The sequence below is a fragment of the Eucyclogobius newberryi genome, unplaced genomic scaffold (genome assembly GCF_026437365.1).
Source record: "Eucyclogobius newberryi isolate DKJ021-1_F unplaced genomic scaffold, fEucNew1.0.hap1 SCAF_2, whole genome shotgun sequence".
Classification (NCBI taxonomy): Eukaryota; Metazoa; Chordata; class Actinopteri; order Gobiiformes; family Gobiidae; genus Eucyclogobius; species Eucyclogobius newberryi.
The window spans coordinates 26,199,981-26,224,361 of NW_027315834.1; the positions used below are offsets into that span (position 1 = coordinate 26,199,981).

Below are 24,381 nucleotides of genomic sequence, written 5' to 3' on the forward strand. Positions count from 1 at the left end.
CGGAGTCAACTTTGAGCGAACGTGTAAATTTATGTCATTTTTTTTTTTTTTTATGTCATTTTTTTTTTTTTCAAATAAAAATCCTCGCTTTTTATCACCCGTTTTGTACGTTTTTAAACTTTCAAACCTGCTCGCCCGTGATATATATATATATATATATATATATATATATATACTTCTTTTTACATGTGTTTCCGTGCCCGCTGCCACTTCTTTCACCTTGTTCTAAGTTAATGTTGCGTCGCAATCTGTGCTACATTTTCCGCAAACTCACAATGGTGAAAAATGATAGTAGTTGGCATGTTTTGTTTTTCGGCGGTGCACTTTGAGCTCGGCGCTCTTTCTGTACAGTTCAGAGAGCACATTCCTCAGGATTCACAGGCGCTGGTTCCCCGTAGGGGTCATCGGAATTCTAGGAGAATAAAAGAAAGAAGGAAAAAAAAAACATCTCAGGAAACAACATCCAGGCCAGTTTGTGCCCCTCGTGCCCCGTCAACACAAACCTGCCTCGCTAATTATTTCCTAATGTCCCGAATGGAAAAACGTCCATGGCAATAATGCAATCCGCTCTTGTTTTACAGTACACAGGGCCGGGGGGGCGTGTGACAAAACTCTCAAAAATCATCAATACTAATGGCCTCTAAATGATATACTTGTGTACTTTGATGCAGGCAGCTGAACGGGCGCACACGAGGAAATGAACGGTGTCGGGTTAACGCTGTGATTTACATGGAGTTGAGAGCTCGAGCCTTCCAGGCATTGCACCTTTTAACTTGAGAGAGTGAGGTCTGAGTGTGTGTGTGTGAGTGTGTGAGTGTGTGTTTGTGTGTGCGTGTCCTGTGTGTTTGTGTGTCCTGTGTGTGTGTGTGTGTGTGTTTGTGTGTGCGTGTGTGTCCTGTGTGTTTGTGTGTCCTGTGTGTTTGTGCGTGTGTGTCTCCTGTATGTGTGTGTGTTTGTGTGTGTGTGTGTGTGCGTGTGTGCGTGCGTGTCCTGTGTGTGTGTGTTCTGTGTGTGTGTGTGCAAGTGTGTATGTGTTCTGTGTGTGTGTGTGTGTGTGTGTGTGCGTGTGTGCGTGCGTGTCCTGTGTGTGTGTGTCCTGTGTGTGTGTTTGCAAGTGTGTGTGTGTTCTGTGTGTGTGTGTGTGTGTGTGTGACTGTTCGGCGTGGCTGTGAAATCCAGGTGCACTTTGTTGTTCTAAACTTTTATTGCCTTCACCTACACTCGTACAGTAAAACAGTTACGCAAGACAGACGCAGCTCGCCCGCACACGCCTGCCCCAGAAAACAAAATCAACCTTTAAAAAAAAAAAAAGTTTTACTAATAATGCGCCTGTCGTGTTCGCAGGGACCTGACGGACGGTAAATCCTTCTTCTTCTCAGCGTCGGACGTGGAGACCAACTGTTCTTTCCCCCAGGGTAAGAGTTTCACCTTTGCAGCTTCACATTTGTCAAAACAAGTAAGTGTCAATGTTCAAAGTTTAAAAAAAGTCACATAAACAGGGTAAAAAGATGAATGGTGTGGATTTACGGTGTATCAGAGCTAGGTTAGGGTTAGACTAGATAATAGTAGTACTAGGGCCGGGTATTGCAGTTCTCGTGGTACATTACCTGCGTCCTGATGAATGGATAACTGCTAAAATAGTCTTTATTATGTGGAATAACAAAATGCATCGGAACGTTCACGATGCCCTTTTCAGTCCTGTAGATTCAGAACATTTACTATGAATGTACGTTGTTTAAAAGTATTTAGAGTACAGCCATTATTACTACTGCTTCTATTTCAGTTTGAAATTACATTATATTGTCTGTACCGTATTTTTCAAACTATAAGTCGCACCTTTTTTCATAGTTTTGGCCGGGGTGCAACTTATACTTTACAATACTATATTTATACCTATGTAGTTGTGATATTATTTGTTATTTTCAAACATTGCAACCACATTTCATACTCCAGTGCGACTTATATATGTTTTTTTCTTCTCTATTATGCATTTTTTGGCTGGTGCGACTTATACTCCGGTGCCACTTATAGTCCGGAAAATACGGTAATTGTGGTATAAAACGTCAGTATGGAGTATCAAGCCTGATTCTTTGCCTTTGAACATTTAGTATTGTATTAGACAACGTTTGAACTTTCCTAAACAGCTTTAGAATGAGCTTGAGCTTTATCAGAACTAGTTTAAGATCACACAGTAACACAAAGAAAGTACCGTATTTTCTGGACTATAAGTCGCATCAGAGTATAAGTCGCACCAGCCAAAAAATGCATAATAGAGAAGAAAAAACACACATATAAGTCGCACTGGAGTATGAAATGCGGTTGCAAGTGTGAAAATAACAAAGAATATCACATATAAGTCACTCCGAAGTATAAGTATATAAGTATAAATATAAGTATAAGTCGCTTCGGAGTAAAAGTATAAGTTTAAGTATATAAGTATATAAGTATAAAGATAAGTATAAGTCGCACCCCGGCCATGAAAAAAAGGTGCAACTTATAGTCCAGAAAATACGGTGCTCTTATTTTGTGTCAAAAATAACTGTCTATCGTCCAAAAACCATCACTATTGCTGTTTCATCTAAATGTACTTCAAGTATTGACTCGAGCTTCTTCCACGGTATCGGAGTCAAGTTTGAACCGTTAGCATCGCGGCGGCCCTAAATTCTCACTATCAGAGCAATAAAAGCATTTAATAAAGAGGTATTATTTTGTTCTTCCGTTCTGCCGAGGCGAACGGCGTTATGATATTGTTAGCTCGACTCTGCGGCTGACACAGTGGCTCGCCGAGGTCAAGAGAGCGCCGTCCTCTTCAAATGTAACAAATCTTCATCTTGTCCACCTTGATAGAATTCCCCCTTCACTGGGCAACCTCGCCGCGCCGCCTGTTTGGTCTTCACACACCAGGGATTTTCAATCTACTCTGGCTTAAAAGTTATGATATATATTATTGCTGACAAATCTTCGCCGCGGCTGTAGATTATGCGATTTATTCACTTGTTTCTTAATTAACCGCGGTGGCCGAGCGCGCCGTCGGCCTTCGTCATTTGCGTACGTCTCAAGCTAACGTTCGGGTTGTCGTGTTTTTTTTGTGTCGCCCGCGTTTAGGGTGAAATATGCCCTCTCGGCGCCCGTGAGGACGAGCAGACGACACGCACTGTAAAGAAGACTACAGCTCGGTGAGTAATTGGTATTTCCCAGCATGCTTTGTGTTGTGATTAGAGGAGTTTAGTGCCCTTAGTTATTGTCGCCCGGGCTCATTTTTAGAGTGCGGTCACACTTGGGCACGCGTCAAAATGAGGACTAAATCTGGACTAGAACAGGCACAAAACCAGTCTGCGTCATGGCTGGACTGGGCTTTTTTTGCCTGTCCCAGAACTGAATGAAATGGGAGTGAAACGATGGGTTCAGTGGCGGAAACGAGGCTGAAAACGATACACAATTTGCACGTTTCTGTGTCCCAGCTCGACCACCATTCAGAGGAATCTTGCGCGGTCGAGTCACATCACATAGATATAACGCTTAGCCCCAGGAACACGTCAATTTTCACGTCACAAACGAGTCCTTTTCATCGTAAAGTATGCGTCTTATCAAAGGTGAGTATGGAGCACAGCAGCCCCGCCCACTTCAAAGGCTCTGGAAGTAAAATTCCCATTCATTTTCACCATTGACTTTGAAAGTATTAAAACTTTAAAGGCACAGGGGAGGCTATCGGCTATTGTGTGATTACCGTATTTTCCGCACTATAAGGCGCACTAAAAAGCCTTTCATTTTCTCGAAAAATGACATTTCGCATTATAATCCAGTGTGCCTTATACTGTATTTTCCGGACCATAAGTATAGCCGGAATATCAGCCAAAAAATGCATAATAGAGAAGAAAAAACATATATATATATATATATATATATATAGCAGGTATAAAGTGTTATAAAACAGATTTTAAATACTTTTCTTCTCTGTCTTCTTTACGTACCACATAGCTGATGAACCACCTTTGCCTTTTCAAACTTTTAATATATATATATTTGAGAAAGTCTGTGGGAAAAAAAGTCTTTGGCAACCCTGTGGTCACCATCGAGCTCCATTTGTAAATATTGCTGCCAGTTTGGTCACTACGCTTTACCACATGTCCAACGTTTGCACAAAGTCATAGGCTTCTAACTTTATTTCTTACTTTATTGTACTTTACTCCGAAAAGCTTCAGTTGGGAGAGCTCACCTTCTGCTGCATCTTCCCCAGAACCACCAAAAAAAAGCACTTTCTATCCATCTCCTAATAGAGACTCATATTACCTCTTCATTTGCCAGGTACGGCGTTAAATCTTCAAAGATGAACTCTCTGCGCTTATCTGCCGGCCTAAAAAGAACCCTTCTAATCATCGCAGGGGGAGCGTAATTGCCCCAACGCCGCACGCTTCCTCCCGCCTCCTTTGCGTTGACGCGTATATCAAAACCTACAGCAATTAAGTATATCTTTGACTCCTTTAAGGCGGTCGGAACAGCCGCTCTGCTCCCATTCCCCGCTCGCCAATTGATTTCTTGTCATAGATCACACGCCGCTTGTCACTCCTCTTTCCCCCAATTCCTGCGACGGGCGTCTCTGGCGAAGCCCCCTCAGCGCCGTCGCGGGCAGAATCCTCCGCAGGTCTTTAGCCCGGGCGCCCTGTCGAGGGGGCGCTCGGCAGGAATCAAAGACGCTCGGATGGTTTCCTCCTCATTGGCCCGGGACTCCCTTTGTACGTCCGTTTTCGGGATTGGTGCGGAAGGCGAGCGCTGCGGGGTTAGGGCGAAGGGACCGGGATTGAGACCCCTGTATTATTTTTCGCCTCCTTAATCTTTATCCACCATTAACCCCGGTGCCCCAGTGTGTGGCGAAGATCAGGCCCATTGGTCAATCCCTTATTCACTGCCACCCAGAATATTTTAAAGTTAAGCCCTCTTGCTTAACAAAAAAAAGGTCTTACTCATCAAAGGTTCACTTTCCCCTCGCTTCCTTCCTTCCTTTCCTTCCCTCCCTTCCTCTGGCGCCCGGTCCCACTCAGAGGGGCAGAGAGAGGTGTCGAAACAGTTGTTTAAAAGTTTCTCGTTTTGCAAATTTGAATTTAATAAGCTTTGGTTTTTGGGGTCTGATAGTATCGTGCTGCGAGCAAATTTGGGGCAGCCGCAGAGGGAGTGGCCACGCCCCCCCCGGCCGAGGATTAGGAACTCACTTGTTTTTAATAGACTCTGGAATGTGACGTTTTTCACAATGTTTTTCGCACCTCCATGTGTACTCCTCATGTTTCACCCGAGCGCTTTTATTTATGAGAAAGTCAAAAATAAAACCAGCTGGGAAAACGGACGGCGTGTTTTTTTTTGGAAAGCCAACACTTTTTTTGTCTTGAGATATTGTTGCCGAAGTTACGGTATATCTTGTTCTACTTTTCATTTCAGCTGTTTCCTCTCAAGGGTCGCCGCGGTCAATCAGCTGATTTTAATTCTCTCTTGCCCTGTCTCGCGTTGACTTGTGTTTGTTATTTCCTCGCTCCACAAAATAGTATTATTATAGTCTTTGATAATCGCTTCAGATTGTAAACTGCAAATGTGGCAAATGTAATTTCCTTAGAAAAAATCATAGTTATCGAAGCAAAAGGACACATTCCATCCACAAGGGGGCACAATAGTATCTCTGGGCCAGTCCTAAGCCCAGTCAAATAGAAGAGATTTACTATTGGAAAGCTAAGTAAGCGTAGATTATATGAATGACATTTATGCAAGTGAATGACAGATGATTCAAATGTATAGCTCTTTATCTTCTTTATTTTTTTCATTTAAAAAAAAAAAAAATTAAATTCACCCAATAAAAACAAAGTCTGCCTTAAAAGTGCACTGCATGTTTTTTTTTAAAAAACATTTTATGCAAGTGAATGACTGAAAATAAAAAGCTATAAATGTGAATCTTCTACTTTCACTTTTTTTTTTAACCTAATATAAATAAACTATCCTTTAAAAGTGCACAGTATTTTTTATTTTTGCATGTCTCCTTGGAATGTTCCGCAGTATGACACAAGACACATATATTTAGTGTACATAATAGCTCTTTCACGTCTTTATTGCTAAAAAAAATACCTTAATAAACGTAATAAGCATTTTTACTTCGAGCTGAGTCGTCTCTCCGCAGATTTGACCTGTAACTCTGCCTGGAGACGTCACCAGGCGACAAGCAGGGGTCAAAGGTGACGCTGTGCACCTTTAAGTTACAGTTAAGACTAATAGAAGAAAACGGACCAAATGTTTGTGTCCAGAGAGCGGGAGAAAGAGAGATTTGCCATTATTCTTTGAGGACATCCTGCCTGCTGGTATCGATCCATATAAGTATTGATCTGTGCTTTTCTCGCTCTATAGTAGCTCCTCAACTCTTTAAAAGTTGTTGAATCAGCTGAAAACCTTGCGCACAGACGCGAGTGAAGGTGTTGTGGTTTGGGAATGGAAAAAAAGGTTACGGCCTCCGCATACTTCTGGGGCCCCTTCAAAAGTCCTGCGATGGAAATGGCTAATTACAAATACAACAGGAAACTTGTTCATTTCTAGCATCAGCCGGACGGGAAAAGCATATAGTATTGTTTCTTCAAATAAAAATAGAAAATAACAGATAAAATTCACATTAAACATTTCAAAGTTGGCATTAAATGTATCTCTCTCCATGGGAACAGCCAATTTACAGGTCATATCAGGGGAGAGGCAAGCCTGACACAGTAAGAATTCATCATTCTCAATATTTTTAACAATATACTGTATTTTCCACACTATAAGGCGCATATAAAAGCCTTCAATTTTCTAAAAAAATGACAAAATGACTTATAAACCAGTGTGTCTTAAATATGGATTCATTTTGTGTGGTAGACGTTTTCTTTCGCTTAATGAGCCATATAGTCCGGTGCACCTTATATATGAAAAAATATCAAAAATAGACCATTCATTGACAGTCCGCTTTAAAATCCAGTGCGCTTTAAAGTGCGGAAAATACGGTAAAGAGCTGTATTTCAATAAATGCAAAAAATACATGCTCGAATGCCGTTCTGTGGAACACTCAAGGCAAAAAGCAATTACATCTCCTTGGAAACGTTACATACTGCACCTTTTATTTCAAATTTCATAGTTAGTTGCATCAACCCCATTAGTTGATGCATTAGCTGAAGTTAGCGCATTGTATTTAAAATCTACTTAAAGTGACACTGTGTAACCTTCTGAAGGTAGAAAATCACAGACATGATTCCATTAGAAATAGTGAGAGTTCAAACCATACTTGGGAACATTATTCATGGAGACGGATACATGTTATGACATACTGTGAAATATTATTGCTAAAGGAACATCTTGTCTCCACCAAAACAAGTACAAGTCAGGTTTGTGGAGGTGCAAGGCTGCTTACTGTAAGGACACAGGTTTCTTAGTGCAAAAACGAAACAAAAAACATGCTTCTATTTCATGATATTTCAGAAAACTGGCCGACTGTGGCTGACTCTTTGATAGTCAGTAAGTTAAAGTTGGTCATTATCCTTTATGTTTGGTTTAATTCACTTCAAGTCGGTCGCTTTTCTTCCTTTGAGCTTTAATTGCACAAATCTCGAGGCTGTAGCTGGACTGGATGGCATCTGTCCAAAGCGGCCGAGATTATTGTGAAACCCAAGCCTCAGCAGGCACGACACCGGAGCGCCCTGACACCGCTTTGAACCCCTGGGTTTTTCAGGTGGGAAGAATTACGAGCGGCGCAGGTGACGGCGCCCCGAACGCATCGGTCGCACACACGGCCCAGCATTCTTCGCCCGAGGTCCAAGCGCTGATTGTCTTGACAGATTGAACTCGCGTGTTATCACCAAACTGTCACGCCGGGGCTAATTTTTCAGCCGCTGCACTCGGGCCACGTTTACGTTAGCCCGTCACAGCGGCGTGTTTTATAGGAGTATTGTCATCGGGACGGGGAAGTGGAGTTATTTTGACCCGCGCTGATTGGGGATACTTGGACGTTGTAGCTGCCCGTGCTTCGCCTTTCGACTTGTTTTTCTTTTACCATTCGTCTACATCTGATTAAATTACATGGTCCGTCTTCTTACAGTATGGCTTTTCATGACAGTATGGACAGGGTATTTTATTTGGACCAATCTTTTAGTCAAAGACCTTTTGTTTGTTGAATTCAAGACCAATCACACAGAGAAGTATTGGACATTTGCGAAGTCTAAGTAGATGTCTTTGTTTCTTTTCTTTTTTTTAAGCTTTTTGACCCGGCCAGCTGAGGTCTGTGTTGAGCTGTAAATTATGAATGGAAACATACACGTAAAATATACATTATTTAAGTCGACATAACATGAAAAATATAGTCAGTATGTATGTTTGATTATCGCTTATTTGAGAATGTATGACTTTACAAACGTTTAAAGAGTGCAGAGCTTTTGCCGCTCATCCAAGTAGTTCTGCAGTTCCTTTGTATAGACAGTAAAGCTGGGGACACTCTACACATCTTTTAGCCAAATGTTCTTATAATTTTCAGTCACCTTCAGTCATCACTAGTTAAAGTCAGTCGCGATCTCGTTGTGTGGACCAGTTACGACCGGATTCACGTTCGAATTCGCAAAGAGTGGACCGCAAAAAAGACGCGACTAGACTCCAGCCGCGGTCATTCAAACATTATTATCAATATGAATTATAAGCCCGATTTTGGCCGTGCTCCGGTGCGGCGGCATGTTTACTGACACTTGTGGCCGATGGCGACACCTGGAGGAGACACTGGAAACAGCCGAGTCTGGGCTAAAACGTACTATTTTCGTTTGGACAAAAAGAACAATGCACAAACAATGTCAACAGCGAGGCGTATGCTTCATAATCCTGCCTAAACATCAGATTAGTAGAACAGAAAGGGCACTACTTTTATGCTTCATACCAGAGCTGAACCCACAAACACAGAGCTCACTTCTGCCTGATAAATGATCCAAATGACACAGCTTTTCCTCTGATCAAACCCACGGGAAACATGTCCAACTTCTTTAACAGCCATTTCAGATCATCCAGAGTAAGTTAGTCATTGTCAGCTCCACAAGCTTTTTCTTTTTTTCACTACAACTGCTTAGTTTAGCCAGCGCTCGCTCACATGACGCTGTTTAACCGATAAAAAGTCATGGAAGAGAACATTCCAAATCTCAGTGTGTCCCCAGCTCAAGGCCGTGACTCACCAGATCCTTGTCAGAGAAACTGAAGAAGCTGCATGGATGAGTGACGAAACACACACACAACATTTGCCCAGATTGACAGAATTCTAACAACGTGAACGCAATTTCACCGCGATATCATTCCACGCCGTCGTTTATTGACTCCACACCCCGCATTTTCCACGGAGGATGACTTTCAAAACCCCTCGGAACTCGGTCACAGCCACTGTCAAAAAGCTTTTACTCCGGAGGCAGCGGGCCAAGTCTTTTGTTCATAACGCTCATCCGATCGCGCCTTTGAAAAGAGACACCGGCACCTTACAAGCGCCGCTTTCGGAATCCGCTTTAACCGCAAAACCGCAGGCCCGGGCGGCGTTCGCTACCTGCCCCGGTCGGGAAAACAGCCAGAGAAAAAAAGCCAGGACTCGTGTGTCTGTGTGTCTGTGTGAGCGCGGCAGAGGCAGGCTCGATTTGGGTCACGGAGTTGACAGACAGTGGAATGCGAATGTGTGTATGTTGACAAACCCCACTGCCCCGCGAATGGGGTTTGTGATTACACCTCATCATGCGTGCTGCATCGCTCCTGTCCCCCCCGAACCTCTCCTGCCTGCCTGCCTTTCCCTCTCTTTCTCTTTCTTTTTTTCACCCCCCCATCTCCTCCTCCCGCCGCGCACCCCTTTCTCTCCTTTCGCCCCCTCGCGTCTCCCACTCACACCACGCCGGGACCCTCTTGGGCAATCATGTGGTCACACTACCTGACTCCTCGCGCGCTCAAGAGTGCAGTTGACAAAAACAGCCCGAGGCCCGTCATGTGGAAAAGATTCGGGCCGGCGCTGCGCATACATTGGCTCGCCCCACCGACTCGCTTTCTCTCTCTAAACCCACACGACCGGAGCGGAGGGGCGCTGCTCCCGTTCGCTCCCGTTCACCTGCGGAAGGGAAATGCCAGGGAGCGTCCCGCGATGCCGCACGCCAGATATTTTCGTGTTTGCAACTTTGTGTTCATGATGCGCGGATGCTGCTTTAAGTAGCTGTGTCCGCTGTTGTGTTACTGTGTGTGTGTGTGTGTGTGTGTGTGTGTGTGTGTGTGTGTGGGTACTGAGCCTCCTTTTTGTCAGTTGAGTTGTCGTGTAACATAAAGCCGGCGGTCAGCAGGAGCTCAGAGCTGTCAGTCAAACGCGGTGGTCCCGGGCTGTTGAGCTGCTCACCTGTGTTTATTGGACAAGACCTGCAGCATTTTAACCCGGCGAGACCACCGTGCCTTCCTGACATTTTTCTTTCTTTTTTTTTTTACTTTGCCCTGTTTCTCTTTCTATCAATCTTCGCACTCATCTACTGCTCAAGAACTGGACAATTTAGATAGTATTGTGAATGCTATGCAACATTTGAACAGAGTATCAATCAATATTAAATATAGTCAAAAATGCTACGAAGAAAGCTGATTAAACAAAAAAGAAAGTTAGCTTGTAAACTTTTAGATAAGGGTATATGGTGATATTGTCTGATTAATCCCGGTGAATATGGATATGAAAGTTAATCGTGATCTCTTTCGAAAGTATTTATTTTGAATGCAGCTTTATGCTCAGACAAGACACCTTTTCCCATACACACTTCCTATTGGTCGACCTGAGAAATGCTCTGAGAGAGAGACAGGTGGATTCAACCAATCGCAGGGAAGTGTGAACTTTCAGAAGAAGCAGATGACGTTTGTTACCTCTTCACGGCAAGATACAAAGAGGACATGAATCGTGATCAAATCGAAATCTAACTCAGCCCTATGTCTGATAAATAAACCTCAACTAATCCATTTAAATACATGTTTTAACACATTTCTATTGGACTGGCACAAGATTGTCTGACGTCGTTATCGCTTAACTTTTGATTAATTTGACATTTTATTTGTATATACTTTCCTTCCTCGCTGTCTTGCATAGTTTAGCTTATCTGGCTGTCTTCCCTTTCTTTCTTCCCACCATTTTTTCCCTTCTCGTCCAATTCTCTTTTGTATTATTTTGCGGCCGCTTTGTCTGCTGTCTCCACGGCGGGCGGCGCTCATCTCTCCTCCTCACCTGGTTGAACACGCGCACAGTCGCGCACGGGCCGCGGCCAGATAACCGATTGAAACTTGTGTCGCAAAGTCGCTAATGCTCACCCAAGCATTATATTGTAGATAAAGTAAATAAACTAGGCTAGCTCAGGGAGGAATCTCTGGAATAAGACTGGAGTTATACGGGAGATGAGGCCCAGGCCCACGCGCACAAACAGAGAAGGGCGATTGGCCCAAATCGTGTCGGTGACATTGAGGCGAGAAGCGAGCGAAGTCCGCAGATATTGTATATGGCTCAAGAATTTTTCAGTTTTTTTTTTTTTTTGTGGAGCCTTCTAGAAATGTAACAGCGACGTTCAAAGATCTCGAGGTAAGTGCGTACGTGCGGTAAGTGGACGGTATACAGTGCTGTACGGCGTTTGCACTGGCCAATGTCGTCGTTCTTCAACTTTACCTGAAAGCGAGATGACGAGGAATCGCTATCACTTTTTAGAAATGTTGTATGAGTTGTGTGAGTTGTATGAGTTGTATGAGTTGTATGAGTTGAGTTGCGCGATACGTTTGTCCCGAGACCTGTTTGCAGGTTTTAGAGAGCCGAATTAGACTATTATACTATGAATACCTTGATTTTTGTTGTGGAAGGTCAGGAGTTTGATTGTAAAAAAACAAAACAAAAAACACTGTCATCACGTTTCAAAATGAAATAAAATCAACAAGGAGAAAAAACTACAAAAAAATAACCAAAACGTCCACTATTAAGAATGGAGCTGCAACAATTTATCAACTAAGTGTGACTATAAGTGTGGACTTAAGTGTGTCCTATTTACTCATCGTTATCGTCGTCTGTGTTGTCCAGACTCTCAAACACACACAAAAAGACCTTTATTTCAATGCAAAAATCTCAATGCACCATGAGAATAATCACTTGACCAGTCGACTGATCGAAAAACTTGTCGACTTCTAAAATAATCAAGCCTGTCCTTTATCTTCTTAGCTCTGAACTTTTCTTACAATCCAACGTACATTAACTTCACACAGTAACCCCCAAAAGACCACTAGCTAGCACATTAGTTAAATATGTATGCGCTGACGCTACGGCTTCAAAGTGTCTTTTGAATGAACCTTTTTTTCCAGGTTTTGGGCTTTTTACAGCGACGGATGTTCATATTTTCAGCTTGTGCGATATCAAAGTCCCCTGTATTCACCGCGGCTCCATTCTGCGCCGCAAAGTGGTATGGGTGACGCCGTAATACTTTTGCATTGTGCCCGGTGATAAATACTCCGGCAGGTCTTACTCACTCGGCTGCCTCTGAATGTCTCCGGACAGGGGCCCGCATTGTGAGCGGCGCCGGGTCATTCAGAACTCACTCTCCTTTACCTTCCGCCTTTGTCGCGTCCTCCCGACAATGACGATAGTTTTCTCATCTATTTAGTGAATAGTCGGCGGCTCGGAGAAAAGAAGAAGAGGAGTTTTTACATTATGGAAATGACGGAACGGCTTATAATCTCTCACATATTCATCGCGGAGACACTGGACCCGTGTGATACCACTGTCCGTCCCGTGTGGCCATTGTCCCGCGCCGCGCTCCCGTCCCTCGCGTCGGGCGAAAGCGGGGAACGCTAATCCCGTCTCTTCTTTCGGGGGATGACGATGTTTATTAGCGATCGTTCAATAAGGAGCTAAATGCACTAAAGGCGTTGTTAGCAAGAAGAGGGCTCCGTCGTGCGTTTGAACGGCCGGCTCAAACTTTTCGCTCGACTTTTGCCGCCTCGACCGCGTAATGGGCAAACAAGCTTTCCCTACAACAACATTAGAATGGCATGAATAATGAGGGATTAGGGCCGCGGATGTTGACAGAACATATGTTTACCACACCTTTATGTACATCCGCTTGCATGTACATAAACCCGTGTCATTTCACATCCCTTCTGTCATGTAGCTCTAAGTGTTACCAATAAATAAAGCTTATTTACATACGCTTATCCGCCCAGGTGGGAGGACACATAGCTCATGAGCGGTGCTAATACGATTTATTCCTGGGAAAAGCGTACATGTTTGGATCACGTTTATTTTCCCCCTGCTCTTTTAGCCCTTCTCTAAACTGTTTTGCCTTCAAAGTCCTGACAGCGTTAGGGATTAGCGCAGTCATTAGCATGTTTTTTATGTAGCATCGTGTCATGCGCTCGTTTTTCCCAACCGTCAAGAGCCCCGAACCGTACCTCCCGCGCGTCACCCGCTCCGACGCCCGGCGAGGAATGAAAAACGCCACGGCGACCTCCGCCGACCCCTCCCGACGAACAGTCAGTTAAATGGTTTGTAAGACGTTTAATTACCAAATGGTATAATCGTTATTCATCTCGTCATTAGATGTATGATATTAAGTGAATTGCCTCCCCTGGGTCCCCGTGTTTCACAGATCAATAGATTTAGATGAAGCTTGAAGGGGGCGGGGGGCGGGGCTGGGCAGTAAAAACACTTCTGAGGCCCCTGATATGAACACACGTATTGTTTCTGTGATGCGCCGCGGTGACATTCGCTCATTTATTTTTGCAATTAGCTTTTATATAGGTTTAATTATGCTAATGCCCGCGCGCATATATCCCTCTATTGCACCGTGCCACCTTCTTTTTTTTTTTTTTATAATGGATTCACGGCTCCTGGGTTTATTTTGATGGTGAAAGGACATGAAACAATGGACAAGGTTATGGCACGGCGCTCTCCCCGTCGGCGGAGCGCTTGCGTGTGCACTTCGGGACACTTTGTTGGTATCGGGCATTGTTTGAAGGCGTTGTGGAGATTGCTAATGCGGCGCGTGCACCTCGGAGGGCCAGGCAGCACCCGCAAGCTTGATATCGCCCGTATTCCCCAACGTGAATATGGCTGAGTGGTGATCGGGGACTCGCCACGCCACGAGCTGTTATTCGCTGCAGCCGGCACTACTAGCCCGAGTTAATTGTCCATTATCTACTATTATCTAAGCTCTCGGTCTCTCGGCCTCTTTTATTCTCTCTCGCTCATAATTCAAGCCGTCATACTTTCACTCACTCGCCGTGCTGTGTGTGTGTTTTTTTTTTTTTTCCCCTTTACTCTACTACTCCAACACGACCGAGCCCTGGCAACCGAGTTCAAATAGTAATAATGATAGCCTTTGTTCTTTGCTGTAGCTTTTGAGTCGGATTCGTAAAACGACGTGTTCATTTCTCGTCTTTACGTCAAACGGCGGTGGAGATGTTCTGGTGACCGATATCTGCCAGATACCGTTGAAAAAAAAACGATGACTTGTTGGGAAGTTCAAAACGTTTGCTCACTTGGACCGCAGTGGAAATGTAGGGGGTTGTTTTATCGGACAGGTTTGGGCGAGGGGAGGGATCTATGCACCGAGGCGTTTGAGGAATCCTCGAAAATTTCACTTGATGGCACTGTTTTCCTTTCGGCTCCAGCCGAAGCAACAGGGCATGTTTTATGTATGCCGGGCACAATGTACAAAAAAAAAAAAGCCGGCAGTGCCACTGATCTGCGTGTCGTCTCTTCTCTTCCTGTCCCTGGGCACTAGAGAAACGAGCAGGAATACTGACAAACAATAAAATCATATTCAACTTTTTTCTTCTTCTTCCATAAATCATGCAACTTTCAAAAAGACTTTAAAAGCAAGCAGACTTTTTGGCACTGTGAAGACGTTCATTACATTATTGTGGGTTTTTCTATTTTGTTTCTATTTCTTTGCATGAAAAGCGACTTAAACCCAGAGGTGGAAATCAACTAAGTAAAAAGTCACAGTACTGTAGTTAAAGGCGCAATGGACGATTTTTTCGGCAATTTGAGAACGCAGCCGGAAGTGCGCATGCGCACTCCCCCGTGTGGACCGATACAACACACACGTGATTTTGTTTATAAGCGCAACGGATCGCATCGCATCTCTCGTCTCCCGTAGATTTCCGTCTTTTATGAGTCAACTCGAACAGTCTTTCTCCGTCTTCATTTTGTCCCGTACACTGAGGGAACTATATTATGATAGATCAATGCGCTTAGACACGCGGAACCGTACTGCTCTCGGGGGACGAGCCGCACGCGGCTGCAGGTGAGCGGTAGGTGTGTTTTATGATTGATACGTGGCAGGACTAATCGGCAGTCCACGCCACGAGGAAATAAGACTAAAATTTGGGCCAAAAAAATCGTCCATTCAACCTTTAAGTAACATTTTTAACCATTTGTACTTCAGTAAAGTGATGTCATAACATTGGATTATTTTTATTTATACCTCTCTACACTTCTGTTTCTACTACACTACATAGTGGAACTGAAATTAAAAGTCAAATCTGCATTTCATCTTTTTTTAGGGGTTTGTTTTAGGATGTTCATGGTGACATTCCGCCGAAAGGTTTTGAGTTCAAGTCCCAGCTTTGAGCAACAAAACTTTACTTAAAATGCACTAGAAAAATAAAGACATTGATTTGAATTGCTCTGGTTGACCGAAAAACCAAAAAACAGTAAATGTTTCAATCAAAATCACTCAATTTCATGCTTAACAACAGTGTGATGTTTGCAACACTTTTTTACTCCTCAAGAACATTTTTAACTGGGTACTTCAAAGCTATAGTAGAGTAGTCGTTGAGTTTTAAATGTGGTACTTTTACATTGAGTCATTTGTTTGTACCGTATTCTCTGGACTATAAGTCGCACCAGCCAAAAATGCATAATAGAGAAGAAGAAACTGCAGTATGAAATGCGGTTGCAAGTGAGAAAATAACACATAATATCACATATATTAGTATAAGTATATAAGTATAAATATAACTATAAGTTGTACCGGCCAAAACTATGAAAAAATGTGCAATTTATAGTCCGGAAAATACGGTACATGTATCTGCATTTTTACTCAAACAACAAAAATAAGCACTTGTTCGAGCGCTGCTTAAATCCACTAACATCTCTCCGTCTCCAGCCATTTCAATTAATTAAAGTGCATTCCTTGCATTCCTCCTGCGTTGCCAGGTGTTGCTTTAATAATTGCGTCAACACGGTGATACATACTATAAGGCCGGGGGTGTTTCTGCACGTAATTACAATTCACACCTTGGTAGCACTGCTGCTTGATATGACGGTTTCTGGGAATCTTCATCTTCTGCACCCGCCCCCTCTTCACCGCGCCCTCTTCACCGCGCCCCCTGACACCGCACGTTCACATGTTACAACCCACTCTTACCATATTTAACCCGGTCACAGAGATGAGACGTGTCAATAGTGTCAATAGTGTAAGCGATAAACAATGATTTGTCAGTGGTTTGAAAATGTATGACAAAAATGGGGAACGGGTACAATAGAAATGCTAAAACGCTACGTCATCGGAATGTTCAAAATTCTGAAAAGGAGGCGATATTAAGTGAACAATAAAAATATTTAGAAGATTAACTCCCTTGTTTATGATTTTAAGTCTTTATAACACATAATAAGCAAAGTTTTTAAATTTGTAGGATAGAAATACAATACAATTAATACAATTTCATAGCCTCAAAATTGTATTTCACTGAAAGTATGTAATATATACCGTATTTTCCGGACTATAAGTGGCACCTTTTTTCATAGTTTGGGCCGGGGTGCGACTTATACTTACATTTATACTTATATACTTTTAATTATACTCCGAAGCGACTTATATGTGATATTATTTGTTATTTTCACACTTGCAACCGCATTTCATACTCCAGTGCAGCTTATATATGTTTTTTTATTCTCTATTATGCATTTTTTGGCTGGTGCGACTTATAGTCCGGAAAATACGGTATGTAGATTTTAAAAAAATAGTGGGTTCAACATTTCTGTATTTACAGTATTTGTCCAGGAAAACCTAAAACTCAAGATTTTGACCTTCATCATAATCTCCTATTACATTAACAAATCATGTAAAATACACTTGTAAATGTGTTTAAACCAGGCTCTGACATCACTCACATGCATCTGAGTGCTTTTTATTTACCAAAAACACATTCCTTTTTTGGGATATTTTGAGGTTAATCCCAGTTCCTCTATTGAAATGATATTGCTTCACTTCACTTTTGCCTCCACTCTGGAAATTAGAAGGTTTTTGTTTCAGAGCTTGTCAAGAGTTTATAGAAATGATACGATGGGATTACTTTTCCAGCAAAATACTATAATCCTATTAAAAGCAACGCATAAAAAAGAGACATTTTCTTGATTTTTAGGTTTCATTTTAGATTTTTTTTAACATATGAATAGTGTAAACTTCTGGCAGGTGTAAAATAAATAGATGAAGATAAAATGAAAAAGACAAAGCGTTACTCCGAGCGGGTCTGCATAGGGCGTTGTTAAAAAGCTCGGATGGATGAATCGGGGGTGTGTGCGGTGGCGAGGGTCAAGCCCATATTAAGTGCTCGGATAGAAAATGGCCCGCATTAGGAAGCGTTGGCGCTGTCTAGCCTCATAAGCAGCCTGTAAAGACGCAATACATCATCGTGAAAAATAACCCAGGCTTGTATTTCAGCGTCGCGCGCATCATAAATAAAGGTGCGCCGTGCATAATTGAGGCCTGCTTGCGGGAAGCTCGGCTGGAGATGAGAAATGGAAATCTGTGTACTGGTAAATAGATAATCACACAAAAGTAATTGAGGTTTTCAAACCCCAATCTAGTCTGCCAGCGTGAGCTCGTTTGCATGTTAATCACGTCGGTGATTTCCCTTCATCACAGGGAAGTCCGTGCGCACGTCCATAACCAGCTTTTAATTGCATTTAAAATGTCACAGAGGTGGAACACATGTAATTTAGCCAGAACTGTGTCCAAATTAATGGGTGCCACCGAGACGCGCCTTTGGACAGCATTGGAAATAAGAGAGGCTGTCCATTGTTTGGGTCTTTATTACAGATGCTTCACTCAGCCGTCTCCTCGATAACGTCTCCACTGGAATATCGCACATTTCAAGTGCACCGCGTGTCAGGGCTTCAAAATGGAATCTGACAGACACTTTGTGAACAACTTAACACTACAATAGGCGCCAACTTCGTGCAAAATCAGCCAAAATGGACGGACGTTAACGCGGCGGAAAGAGAGAACATCAAAGACGGCGAAAAGCGGTGCGTTTTAAATAAAAAACGAGCCGAATGGTTTATTTTCTTTCATCACCAGGTGTTCTTTGGCGTATAAATTACCAAGATGATGTTTCCATAACACATCTTAGGGCGCTCCAGAGAGGGGGAAACCTGCGAAACAGACCTATTTAATTTTTCATAGAGGTGGACCATCAGGAGCAATAAGCCAATATTCCTTTTCCCCCTTTTCCAGATGCCTCCACCACTGTACCTTACCAAAACCCAAGCCCCTAAAAAAGAAAGAAAGGGGGGAAAAAAAAGTTCTACCGAGACCAACATGAAAGGAAGCAACTGTTGAAATGTTAATTTTACCATCTGCTGTCGGGGCCTGCTACCTTTTGTGTGTGTGTGTGTTTTCTCCTTCTCCTGCCTCTTTTAATTCCCAGTAGTTCTGTTCTGTTTCATGAATGCGCCGCTATTTTGACCGTTTGAAGTTGCGGGGTCCCAGCACCGACTGGAAAATACTACAATGCCACATGGCGCAAGGTGGAGACCGTCCCATTAGTTTCCTGTTTAGACGCTAGGTCCCGCGCGGCAAGTTCTCCCAGCGCTCCCAAACTTCCAGTTAATGCTCATAACGCCTCCCGTACGCGGCGGGTCAGTGGCCGCACGCCGTTGAGTTTGTGCGCCTTCGGAGACCTATTTATTCTGTTTATCTTAATGCTGAAGATTCGAATCTCTCGTTTACAAGACCCCAAACACCTTTGCCCGGTGTTTTGTTTTTTCCCGCCTGCTTGAACTAATCCAAAAGCGGGACAAAAACATCTCCCAACAATAGACTGGTGTTTTCCATCCTCCCATCTCGCTTTGACACTTTTAAAAGCAAGACGCGTTGCCAAGTTTGCTGTGAAGATATTGCCAAATGCATAAATTCCATTGTGAGATTTGATAGTTGGCAATTAGGGTGAGACATCCTGTGTGCCGAGTTGCTTAGCGTTTTCCTTGGCCCGTACCGGATTGTTTAGTCTGCTCTCATTGTGAGCTGTTTCTGAGCTGCAGTTGACGTTGTTTGCAGAGCGCGGGGGGAAAAAGTGAGAGGGGCCAGTCCCTTTCTCTATTTATTTATTTTCCCCGTCCTTGGAGCTCAGAATCTGATTTGTGTTCATGTTGCTCTATTCTCTCTGAGCGGTTTTTAAGTGCGGCTGCTGAAATCTAGACTCTGCATGACCTCACTGCGCAGCCTGTGTTTCATTAATGACCAGCCCTGTGGTTTGGGGAGAGGAATATTTTTCATATGACACCGCCTTGCATTAGCGTAGAGCGGCAGCTGCACAACCACAAAACCATCCAATTTTGTGGCTTTGAAAGGTGTGAAAAGTTCAGCTCCCTATAGCAGGCCGTGCATTTATAATTACAGTCTGTGTCCATACGCTAACGACTGAGAGTTATAAAAGAGCCAGAAAACAACGACACCTGCTGAGAACATTTGTCATCCGTTCTTTTTTTGGAAAGTTAGAGAGTAAACAGAAGCTCGCCTCAGAGAAGCCACCTAAGATAACAAGAGCCGATCTCAAATAGGCAACTAGCATTTTGACGGCTTGATTCATTTGCAGTAAATCTTCGGCGAAACTTCGGTTTAAACTATGGGGTCCCGAATACTGTACAAACAAGTCTTTTAAGTCTTTTTTCCTGAATGCCACATCTGGCATTAGACGTATTACTTTGCAGATTGATTGATTTCCCAGGCTTTGTTGGGAGAGACTCACGCAAGCCATATAGCGACTGACTAGAAGCATGCAACAATTCAGGCGTGTGCACCAAAGCCCTGCAAGGAAAATCCCAGACACTAGACTACTGTAAGACTGTTTGGTACCTCACAGGATATTAGATATCCAAGAGGAAACCTCAGATTTGTCCTGTCCAAAAACAGAGAGCCCTTGTACTGCCTCCTCACTCCACACTTTCCCTCTCGCGTCTTAAATCCATATGGCTCTTGTCATCGCAGCACAACAAATACAAGTTGTCCAAACACACATGATAGCATGTTTATATTAGCAGATAATTCCTAGCCATTCATTACGGTGCACTCCTTTAGCGCTGGCAGCATTCAGGATTGTGTTGTCAGTTGGAAGGCAGAAGGTGGAACAGGGGAGATTGAGGATAGTCACCAGGCTGAGGCCAAGTGAACAAAGAAAAGGATTACTTAATGGCCCTGCTATGTATTTGAAGTGCAGGCATCTGTTTGTTTAGGTAAGTTCAGGGCTTCGTTCAGGGAGATGTCTCTCAAAACGTTTGAAACATCCTTCCTGCTCTGCACTGGAGCGAGAGGGGGCAAAAGCAAGTCCTGAAATGTGAATTTTCTTCTGCAAAACCATAATTGGGTGTTTTTGTGTGAATTAAGAGTCATTTAATATGATATGACAAGTGTTTATTTAGGCTGTGTGTTCTGACTCGTATATTTGTAAAGAGCACATGCCGTCAATTCAAATAAACGTACAAATGGTTTTAATTGACTAAACAGGTAATTACATGCCTGAAGGTATGAAACAACATGGTGTTTGAAACTTTATTGACTTAAAATATTCATATTTAAAGGTTGAAGATGCAAATGCAGCTCCCAGCAGTGATGAATAAAGACACACTTAGGATTTGCTCTTGGTGACTCTTAAAATAATTGCTCTATATTTATTTTTAATTCCACAAATTGCAGTCTTCCATTCTCCTGTGGTTTCTGAATAAACAGTTACATATAGCTTGATTCTCTAAAATCTCTACCAGCCACTTCTGTTGGGATAAATTGAACATCTAGTCCTATTTTCAAAGTCATCAGCGATTGCTTTTTTGCCACTCAGAGCACTGAACATGGACAGCTTTTAAAGGTAGTGAGTAGGTCTGATAAGTGGCTCAATCTTTGTACTAAAGCTTTTTTATTGAAGGTTTAATAACTACAGTATAATGAATTATAATGTATTCTCTCCGATTGCAGATTTCCCCTACTATAGCCCTTCTGCCGTAGCATAAAAGTCCATCTGAATATATTGTAACCAGCTTTTTAAGAATACAAATCAATTGGATGATTTTAAATAGTTATATTCATACTTTTGTTACGCGTTTCCCCCAATGCCAAATGGAGTTGTGCTTTCATAACAGCAATAGCAAACCAATTTCAAAGTAGTGACATTTCCATCCCAAAGATGATTGACTGTGTTTGTGGTACATCATGGTCACTTCAAGTCAACTGTATATGTTAGTCTAAAATGCCTAGTTTAAAGTCATTGAAAAGCAAAAAGCCCTCTGAATCATGGCTGTTCCACTTTAATGGAACACACTTTTCAATGACAGCGTGTACCTCCACATCATCAAAGTAAAACTTCCAAAGTTACGCTTAACTTGTTGCTGAAATAGTTTCTCGGTTTCAAGAAAATTGCAGAGCGCCAAGTCTGAAGAAGTGTATCAAGGAATCTTCCCTGCAGGAAAAATTGCCACTTGCATACTTGTCTTTGACCGAAGTGAAGCCCTCACCCTCTCCTGGGGAACATGCACTGTTTAGGCAGATATAAAGGAGTAATTGTATTACTCGCTACATCTCCCTTCACAAGCCATTTCATTTCTCTTTTCAGCCTTCACAGAAGCTTTTATTTGATCTCATATTCCTGCGTATGTCTGCTTCAGACCGACCAGACTGCGTTTATTTTCATTTGGAAAACACATTTAGTGTTGGAGGGGTGGCAGCGGCCGGGAGAGTGGGGGCTCCAAAGGACAGAGGGAACTTTTTCTGTCACACGTCAATGGCCCCTGTAGCAATTTTACGCTGCAGCGTTGTTCGGAGCTAAACTTCTCACCTCCATCTCAGACTATTCATACCCTCAGAATATTCAGAACCATTCCCAAACGTATTCCTCTTTTCCCCGTTTCCAAACACTTCTCTTTTAAATACCTGTTAAGTGTGCGCTGGTGCTGTGAAATTGACACGGCCGTACACCCAGAGCTTTGAAACTCAGATCATTGGCAGAGAGTGCCATTTATGAGGCAGCCTACTCAGAGATGTGTCCAGATGGAGCTGGTCACTTGAGAGCGCGACGTCCTCATAAAGTCCACAGCACTGACTGCCCCGGCCCAACTCACGCTCGCCTGTTTACTGAGGCCAGAAGCTCCGCAGCTGTGGAAGAGGCCGCATATGTAAGAAATCCCACAGTTCCTGAATATCTCTTCTTTATTTATCACTGTGTCTGTCTGCCTCTCGGCCCGAGCGCCATATCCTCTCCAGCCCTTTTCTGGTGACAGCCAAATGAAAACATTTTTGTGAAGTGCCATTCCTCCGCTCAGGAAGTCCCCTTCTCCTAAATTGTCCCTTCTCCAGGTCGCCGCTGTCTTTCTTCTATGCTCCCTTGGTTCGGCGGCGCTGGCCATCTCGCTGCCTCCTCTGGGCTCACTTCCACACAATGAATTACCTCCAGATGTAACTTCTACCCCCCCCGCCCTCCGCCCTCAAATTAGTGGCTCATAAAAAATTAGGTTTGAATTAGCCGTGGTGTGGAGAAAAGACGGGTTTGAAAATTAGAAAATTTCATGTAATGAGTTTATTATTCTTTGCTGGAATGCCATTTCTCCTGGATGAATGTGATCAGGGCTTTTGAGGTGTAACCGGTGTTTCAGACTGTGTAGTGCTTGTGTCAGGAGGCAAACTCTCCGGATATCGCCATTTACTCCTGGACATCTTACTTCAACCTTATCGCATTTCGTTGTTTTTATTTGCCCCGCGTTTTAAGTATTATGCGATGGCACTGCGTCCACGGAGCGTCCCCGTAAACGCGTCCCATAACATCTACAGGTGTCGTGCTCCTTCGCCCGCCGCTGGAGCTCGCCTCGCTTCCATCTGAGTGTGTAGCTGCTGTTCTGGGAATGATCATTTCTTTGGCAGAGGTTCAGCAGTGGGAGCCTCAGACGCAACACATCACTGTCATAAACGGCTCTCGGATTCCTCCCCCCGAACACAAATGTCTGAAGGCATAAAATGACACGTGGATCATTTTTTATAAACATTTTGACATCCCGGTAGCCGAGACGGTTAGCATAAACAAGACACGGTTGGCTTCTATGTCGTGTGGAAGTAGAGGTTACAGTTGAACAATGGCTGTCATTATAACAAGACAAAATCTACAAGGCACTTTTTTTAATCCGCCGTCTTTACCTTTTTATCTACTTCCTGTCTGCTGTGAACCAGGTAACCGCTGTGAGCCGCGCTGTTTAAATTGACACGCCTTGGCTGCGCCTTTGATATCAGCGGCTAGTTTAATTCAAATGCACTTTTGAAGAAAATGTTTTCGTTTTGTTTTTTGGAACGGGGGGTAGAGCGTGAGGCGTGGTGGCGGTGGTGGAGATGAGAGGAGGCGCAGGAGAGCCAATTTAACCTGAGTGTCTGTCGCCCGTCTGCCGTACTCCGCTTGAAGAGGCCGGTCAGCTTGAACTGTCTGACTTCTGTCGCTTCGATCTCTTTTTATTTTTCTGCTGTAATGTATACTTTAATTCCCACTCCTGCTGTCGGCGGAGGCAGCTGGAGGAGGCGCAGGTATCATTAAGCTTTGGAGAGGCTCTAGCGGAACGCCGCTGAGTGCTATACGTGGCTCCTCACGCTGCATGTGGATATTTCTGGGACCAATGAATATACAGCGGAGTTTATTTTCAATAGGAACCAGGGGCCAGCCCGGCCAGAGGCTGCTTACTCGGCTGTTGATATTGAGTCGAGCAAACACTCTCTCAGGGATGTCCTGTTGGGCACCAGGCCAAAGTCGCAAATGGAAGTCACATGTGGAGAGTCCCAGAGGAAACGCAGACCCCACTTCACACACGGCGCTACTATTTATCCTCATCGTACATGACGCCGATCTCTGAGCTTGCGTTACTTGCCTGTAGCTCTTAATTTATTGAACCGGTGTTTTTATTTTTCTATTCAAATGGCATAAGTCGTGAGTCCTTGCCAATGCGCGTTCGGCCGCTCGTAAAAAATAAATGCTAATAAATCCGGGCATTGTCATCATCGGCCGCTTAATAAGCAGTTCATGAGGGATTTTTCTGAATGCACTGTGCGAGGCAAGTTGCCATGGATACCTGGG

The 24,381-nt window shown here is 43.5% G+C and overlaps 1 protein-coding gene across 2 annotated transcripts in view; it reads left to right on the forward strand.

Moving 5' to 3' along the window:
• Positions 1–3,103: 3,103 nt before the first annotated feature.
• The window catches only part of foxp2 (forkhead box P2), a 114,900-nt gene continuing 93,622 nt past the window's right edge, over positions 3,104–24,381 (forward strand). For both annotated transcript variants that reach the window (XM_072454842.1, XM_072454845.1), the window contains exon 1: positions 3,104–3,176. The gene's annotated coding sequence lies outside the window, so the exon portion shown is untranslated. The remainder of the gene's footprint in view (positions 3,177–24,381) is intronic.